This window comes from Elephantulus edwardii, unplaced genomic scaffold, assembly GCF_000299155.1.
Source record: "Elephantulus edwardii isolate Elephantulus edwardi_28Jun2011 unplaced genomic scaffold, EleEdw1.0 scaffold00064, whole genome shotgun sequence".
In the NCBI taxonomy this organism is placed as follows: Eukaryota; Metazoa; Chordata; class Mammalia; order Macroscelidea; family Macroscelididae; genus Elephantulus; species Elephantulus edwardii.
The window spans coordinates 7,690,876-7,698,462 of NW_006399814.1; the positions used below are offsets into that span (position 1 = coordinate 7,690,876).

At 45.9% G+C, this 7,587-nt stretch overlaps 1 pseudogene; it reads right to left on the reverse strand.

Annotated features, from left to right (window-relative positions):
- Positions 1-5,211: 5,211 nt before the first annotated feature.
- Positions 5,212-6,121, reverse strand: LOC102858072 (annotated as a pseudogene).
- Between the last annotated feature and the right edge of the window lie 1,466 nt (positions 6,122-7,587).

The window sequence follows — 7,587 nt, forward strand, 5'->3', positions numbered from 1 at the left end:
TCTTTGTCTTAGTTTGGAAGCTCCTCTGAAACCTGTCCACCAAGGGTGACCCTGCTCATATTGGAAATAGCAGAGCATCGCGTGTCACAGTAACGTGCCAGCCAGCACAGTGTGGTAAGCTCTCAGAGGAGCAGTAGGCAATAAATGCAGATTGTTGCTGTTGTTTACTGTTGAGTCAGAACCGACCCATAGCTGACCCTCCAGCGGGTTTTCAGAGGCAATCAGTCACACAGGAGGAGATGGCCTATCTTTTTCCCATAGAGCAGCTGGTAGCCTCAAACTGCGTGCCTTCAGGATTGCAGTGCAGCTTCTCACCACGAGGCCACCAGAGCTCCCTATGTGTATGTATTAATAGATACAAAGACACACAGGCACGCTTACATAAATAGGGAGCTCTGGTGGCCTCGTGGTGAGAAGCTGGGCTGCCATCCCAAAGGCACGCAGTTAAAATGCACCAGCTCTCCGTGGGAGGATGACGGGCGATCTCTTGTGCCAGTAACTGCCTATGAGAACCCATTGGAGGGTCAGCTGTGGGTTGGTTCAGACTCTATGGCACACAACAACAACAATAATATACTAACACACACATATCGGGTCAGATATAGGTCAGTTCCAACTCAATACTACATAATAACAACAAACATTTATATACATAGAGAGGTTTCTCTTAAGGAATTAGCTTGTGAACTAGCAGAAGCTGGCAAGCCTCAAGTCTGTGGTTCAGGTGTGAGACGAAGGACTCCTCCGGCCCACCTTGTTTCAGAGGCTGATGACCTGAGGTTGGAAGCTGAGATGGCTACTCTTGCCCTCAGTTGTTGTTAGGTCAAGTACAACTCAGTGACTCTATGAACAAGCGCTCTGCACCCTGTCCTGCCCTGTGCCATCCTCACCATCTGACACACTCAAGCCCACTGCGTTACTGTGTCACTGTGTCAATCACCAAGGTCTTCCCCTCCTTCGCCGCCCCTCCCTCTCCCCAAGCATGAGGTCCCGCTCCAAGGAGTGAGTGCCTTTTGCCAGCACATGCCCAAAGAATGTTCGATGAAGCTGCATCACCTCTGCCTCCAAGGATCACGCCGGCTGCGCCCTCTCCAAGACATACCTGTTTCTGCTTTTGGCTGTTCATGGAATCTTCAGCACTCATCTCCGACACCACAGCTCAAAGGCATCAGTTCTTCTTGTTTTCCTTATTCATGTTCAAGTTCTCAGAAGCATAGCAAGTTACTGAAAATAATATGGTCTGAATCAAGCACACCTTAGTCCTCAAACTGATATCATTACTCCTCAATAATTTGGAGAGGTCGCCGACTACAGACTTTCCCAGGATATAATACATCTTGTGCTCTGCTGACAACTAATGTATTATTGATTGTGGATCCAAGAAAGATGAAGTCATTGATAGTCTCAGTCCTTTCTGCATCCATCATGATGTTGCCTACCGGTCCAGGGGTGAGGATTTTTGTTTTGTGGACATTTAGATGCAACATGTACTGAAGGCTACAGTGTTTAACCTTCTGGGGTGAGTGCTTTAAGTCCTCCTCACTTTCAGCAAGCAAGGTTGTATCATCTGCATAACAAAAGTTATTTATGAGTCTTCCTCCAATCCTGATTCCACATGTTTCCTTATAGAGTCCAGCTCATTGAATAATTTGTTCAGATTAAATAGGTATGGAAAAAGGACACAATCCTAACATATACCTTTTCTAATTTTAAACCATGCCGTGTTCCTTCGCTCTGTTCACAGAGCAGCTTCTTTGTCTAGGTATGGAGCTCCCATGAGCACAGTCAAGTGTTCTGGGATCCTCATTATTCTCAATTTTAGCCATAATTTGTTATGATCCACACAGCCAAATGCCTTTGCCTAGCCAACAAAGCACAGATAGACATTCTTCTGTTATTCTTAGCTTTCAGCTGTAATCCATCTGACATCAACAATGCTATCCCTGGTGCCTCTTCTAAATCCAGCTTGAATGTCTGTCTCTTTTAGCCATATTTAAAGGAGCCTCAGCAGTATTTTGCTTGTATGTGATATTAATGATAGTGATTGAGAGTTTTGCTCTCAGAGGCTGGCAGAAATCCAGATTGGCAGAGAATGTGACTAGAGAATGTGGTTCAGGTCCAAAGAATCAGAGCTCAGATGGTGATGAGTCAGATGAAGAAGCTGGATAGCTTTGACAGAGTGTCCATGTGTACCCAGTGAAGGCCACACCTCCAGGAGGCATCCTTTCAGCTGATTGGCTGCTCATAGCAGACCTCATCATGGGATTATTTTATTTTACACCAGCTCCCATCAAGAGAATTACTTACGTCCTAACTGCCACACCAGGCATTCAAGGAAGCTGAGCTGGCACATAATCTTAGTCATGGCAGAGTCCAGGTGATAGTGACTTAAGGAAAAACAAAAAATACAACAGCATCACCCAAACCCACTGCTAGAGAAGCAATTCCCACTCCTAGCAATCCCATAGCACAGGGTGGAGCTTCCCCATAGGGTATCCAAGGCCACAAATCTGTAGGAAGCTGACTGCCTCGTCTCCCTCCCTCACAGCCACTGGTGGCTTAGAACTGCCAACCTTTTAGTTAGCGGCTGAGCTCTTAGCCACTTTGCTGCCAGAGCTCCTTTCACAACAGCTAATGGGCTAGCTGTCATAGTCAGCATACGTCACACTCAGTAGACCTAACAGGTTCTTCATTCTACAGATGAAGAAACTGAGGCTTAAGAGGCAGAGTCACCCATCAGATTTTCCCTACTTGATGTTGCCTGGGCTGAGCCTTTTAAGCCTGTGGCTGGTAACCCTGTGTCAATCTTGAGAGAGCTACTTTGTGTCTTTCGTTTGGTTTTCACTAAGCAATAGGGTGTCTGAAATTCTCCTTCTTAGACCTCCTCCCTCACAGAGAGGGAGTGGCACACACACCCGCTGTATAAACATTTACTCAACTATTCTCATGTTACTAGTCATTTAAGACGTTTACAATTTTTGTGGTTCTAAATCATGCTACAGTAACGTTTATACGTGTAAATCTCTGCGGGATTTCTATTGCTTCTCTGATAGATGCTTTGTAAGAACGACTGTGACACCCACGCAGTGCAGAATCCAAAATGCAGCCCAGGAATTGACAAGTTCTCATCCCAGGGGGAGACACGGAGCCCACCCCTCCTTACTCCTTCCCAAGTATTGAGAAACATGGTTGTCTTTTAATATGACTCATTCCATGAAGATGGTGCAGGATAGATGGCAGGCTAGGTTCCTTCTGTTACACATACAACTGTCCTGAGTCAGACCCGCCTCAAAGGCACCTAACAACAGCCTAACAGTCAACGGTGACTCAGGGTGACAGGAGAAGAATCTATGCCTTTGGCTGTGGTATTGGAGAAGAGTGCTGAGTTCCCCATGGACTGCCAAGAGAACAGAGAGGTTTTGGGGAAAGTGCAATCAGAGTGCTCGTTGGAGGGAAGGAAGCTGCAGCTTTGCCCCACATACTGTGGTCATGTTGTTAAGGAAGGATGAGTTCTTGGAAAAGTGAAGAGTCAGCAAAGGAGGGGAAGATCTCAGATCTCAGATGGGTTAGCACAGTGGCTGTGACAGTGGACTTGAGTGTGTCAGAGATGATGAGGATGGCACAGGGTAGGGAAGTGTTCAGATCCATCATTCACTAGGAGCCGTAGTCACCTTGATGGCTCTTAACAACAGCAACATTTGCAGCAAAAGGTAACTGGCGTCGCAGTGGTTCAGTGTGTTTTTTAATCATCACAGGAGTTTCTCACATGCTCATTAAGTCAGTCCCAAGCATGATGGCCCACATGTGCCAGAGAAGCGCCGTGTTCCAAGGCTTGCCAGTGGATCATGGGTTGTTTTTTAGTTTGTTTGGGATTTTTTTTAGAAAGAGATTTTTGTTGTTGATTGCCGTTGAGTCAAGCACAACTCAGTAACCCTATGAACAAAAGGCTTGAAGCCTTTCTATAACTATTATCATTTATCAAAGTTCATAGAGTTTCCAGAGCCATGTGGTTTAGGAAGTGGAAGTCACTCCTGCTCCCAGAGATTGCCAGGCCTTTATTCTGAGGTACCTCTGGGTGGATTCAAACCCAGAGATACAAGGTGCTCATTAGTGTGGTGTCAGAGGCTTCCTGTTCAAAATGACTTTCCTAGCAATTGATTGGGAAGGTCTGATGGCCTAGTGGTAAGCAGCTGTGCTGCAATTCCAAAGGCACATGGTTCAAATTCACCAGCAGCTCTGTGGGAGAAAAAAGATGGGCAATCTCCTCCTCTGTGATTTGCAGAGTCATCTGTGATTCAATTCTGACTCAACAGTGCACAACAACAAGAAGCCATTTGTTAACGTTTTATTCTGTGCTGAAGTACTTATTATGTTAAGGATATAGAATTAGTTGTTTGGTGATTTTGAGTTGAATATGACCCCAAGTGACCCTATGAACAACAGATCTAAGAACCCTGTCTTGTCCTGTGCCAGTCTCACACTTTCTGACACACTAGAGCTCATTGCAGCAGTCATCGTGTCAATCCACCTGGCCGAGGGTCTTCCTCTCCTTCACCGAGCCTCCACCCTTGCCAGCATCATGTCCGTCTCCAAGGACTAGCCCCTTTTAGCAACATGCCTAAAGTATGTGAGGTGAAGCCTCATCTTCTTTGCCTCCAAAGAGCAGTCGGTCTGCACCCTCTCCAAGATACATTTGTTCTTTTGGCCGTCCATGGGATGTTCAGGGCCCTTCTCCAACATCACAGCTCAAAGACATCAATTATTCTTCTGTCATCTTTATTCACTTTCCAGCTCTCAGATTCATAGCAAGTGATCAAAAAGACCATGGCCTGAATCAGGTGCATCTTAATTCTCAAACTGACATCACTACTCCTCAATAATTTGGAGAGGTCCTTAACTATAGATCTTCCCAGTGCAGTGTGGCTCCTTATTTCCTGACTGCTGGTGCTAAGAATGTTAATTGCAGATACAAGTAAGATGAAGTTGTTGACAGTTCCAACCTTTTCTCCATCATCATGTTGGTGCCTATTGGTTCAGTGGTAAGAATCTTTATTTTCTTGAACTTGAGGTGCAATCCAAATTGAAGGCTGTATTCTTTGATTGTTTGGTTGTTGTTTTATTTTAATGAAATAATTTTACTGGGGGGGGAAGTTATACTTACATAATCAGAGCAAGAACATCATTTTCACTCATTTCCCCCCAAAAAGATGCTCAAGGCAGGCCTGTCCCCAGCACCAGGAGTCTACAGGCTGAATGCACAGGGGTCGCCCAGTGCTTGTGTTACAGGTCGATGGCCTTGCTCACAGTTGCATCCGAGTTGTCCTGGGGAATATTTTCCAGGAATTTGGTAATCTTCTCGGCACTGTTCAGGGCCATTACTTTTATTTTAAAGGTTAACAGAATTTCTACCACTACAAAGACTAGGATCTTACAGGATCTGCTCACAACTTTATCCCAAACTCTCTGTAGACTGGACTCAGGCCAGCATCCTGCAAAGCACCTCTTGAACCAGAGATCATACGGAAGTCTGGACACCGCAGAACAAGTCTTCAGATGATTCAGCTGTCTACTGTCTTCCAAATGCAAGTCCTGTTCAAAAGCCTTTGGCAGCTGGGGTAGAAAGTCCTGGTACTTTTGTAAGTGGTTCACAAAGCATTGGACAACCCAGTAACAGTCGACGCTGTCTTCCACCATCTCTTCCATGGCTTTAGCGATGGCAAGAAAAACTTTATCTTCTGGCTCCAGAGGAAAAGAAGAACTTCGAGGCAAGTTCCCGGACTCCAGCTGATACATACGGAGATTGACTCCAACCTGAGGTGTGGTTTCACCGAGGAAGCGAATGACTTGCAGGGCATGAAGGATATCAGAGTACTGTTCCCGGCGACACCATTACCTGGGCATGGGACAGATGGTGTGGAGGCAGGGTCCCTGGAAGCACCTTCCACACCAATGCTCGGTACACAGATGGGAGAGGGCACCTCGGCCTGAAAGTGCAAAGTTTCTCAATATCTAGACGGTCATCCTTGAGGAGAATTTCTAGTGATTTCTTTTCTCCAATTCCACGAAATCCCACTTTCTCATAATATACTGAGCGAAAGTTTCTCTGCGAGTCTTCAGTCATGTTTCATTCTTGGAGGCGTGAGAAAGCAGAGAGCAAAAGGAAGCCAGGGATGAAGGCTTGGTGATCCGCTTCCGAGAACTCACAGCCTTGGAAACCCCGTAGGACAGTTCTGTTCTCCACACAAGCTCACCATGAGTCACAATCAACCTGAGGGAAACTCCAGTCAAGGAAACCACTCTCGGGTGACGCTGAGTGGTGCAGGAGAGGCCCAGTGTTCTGACGCACCGGCGGGCGACCCGAGAGCAGAACCGGGTGAGGTGGCGAGTGCCAGGAAGACGTGCCGGGAGGGGGCAGGTCGGCCCCGCTCAGGGCTGTATTCTTTGATCTTCTGCAACAAGTATTCAAGTCCTCCTCACTTTCATCCGGCAAGGTTGTGTCATCTGCATGAAGTGGGTTACTGATGAGTCTTCCTCTGATCCTCATGCCACAGTCCTCTTTATAGAGTGCAACTTCTTGAATGATTTGCTCAGCACACAGATTGACTAGGCATGGGGACAGAATACAACCCTGAGGCACTCCCTTCTTCATTTTAAACCTTTGCTCTGTTTGCACAACAACCACTTGATCTAGGTCTAAGTTTTACATGAGCAGAATGAAGTGCTCTAAGATTCCCATTCTTCTCAATGTCAGCCATAACTTGTTATGGTCCACACCGCCAAACGCCTTTGCATGGTCAATGAAGCATAAATAGACATTCTTCTGGTATTCTTTACTGTCAGCCAGGCTCTGTCTAACATCAGCAAGGATATCCCTGCTGCGTCTTCTAAACCCTGCTTGAACTTCTGGCAGTTCCCTATCTATGTCCTGTTCTAGCCATTTTTAAATGAACTTCAGCAGTACTTTGCTTGCATGCGATATATTAATGATGTTGTTCTATACTTTCCACATTCTGTTCGATCACCTTTCTTGGGAATTGGAACAAATATGGACCTCTTCCAATCCACCGTCCAGACAGCTGTTCTCCAAATTTCCTGGCATAGACTGATGAGCGCATCTGAGGCTGCATCTATTAATTGAGAAAAGTTAATTGGCACCCCATCAATCCCTGGGGCCTTATTTTTTGTCAATGTCTTCAATGCAGCTTCTATTTCCTCCTTCATTACTATTGACTTTTTCTCATACGGTACTGCCTGAAATTTTTCAGTGCCAATCAATTCTGTCCGGTACAGTGACCCTGTGTTGTATTCCCTCCATCTTCTTTTGATGCTTTCTGGGTCATTCAATATATTGCTCACAGCATCTTTCATATTGCTGCTCAGTTTGTTTTCAGTTCTCTCAGCTTGTGAAATGCAGAGCAAGTTCTTCCCTTTTTATTCTCCAATTCCAGCTCTCCTCACATTCCATTGTAACACTTTTCTTTGTCCTCCCGAGCTGCCCTTTGAAGTCTTCTGTTCAGCTCTTCCACTTGGGCTTGCTTTCCTCCAGTCACCCTACTAGAGGTCTATAGAAGCTCACGAAAGCTCAGC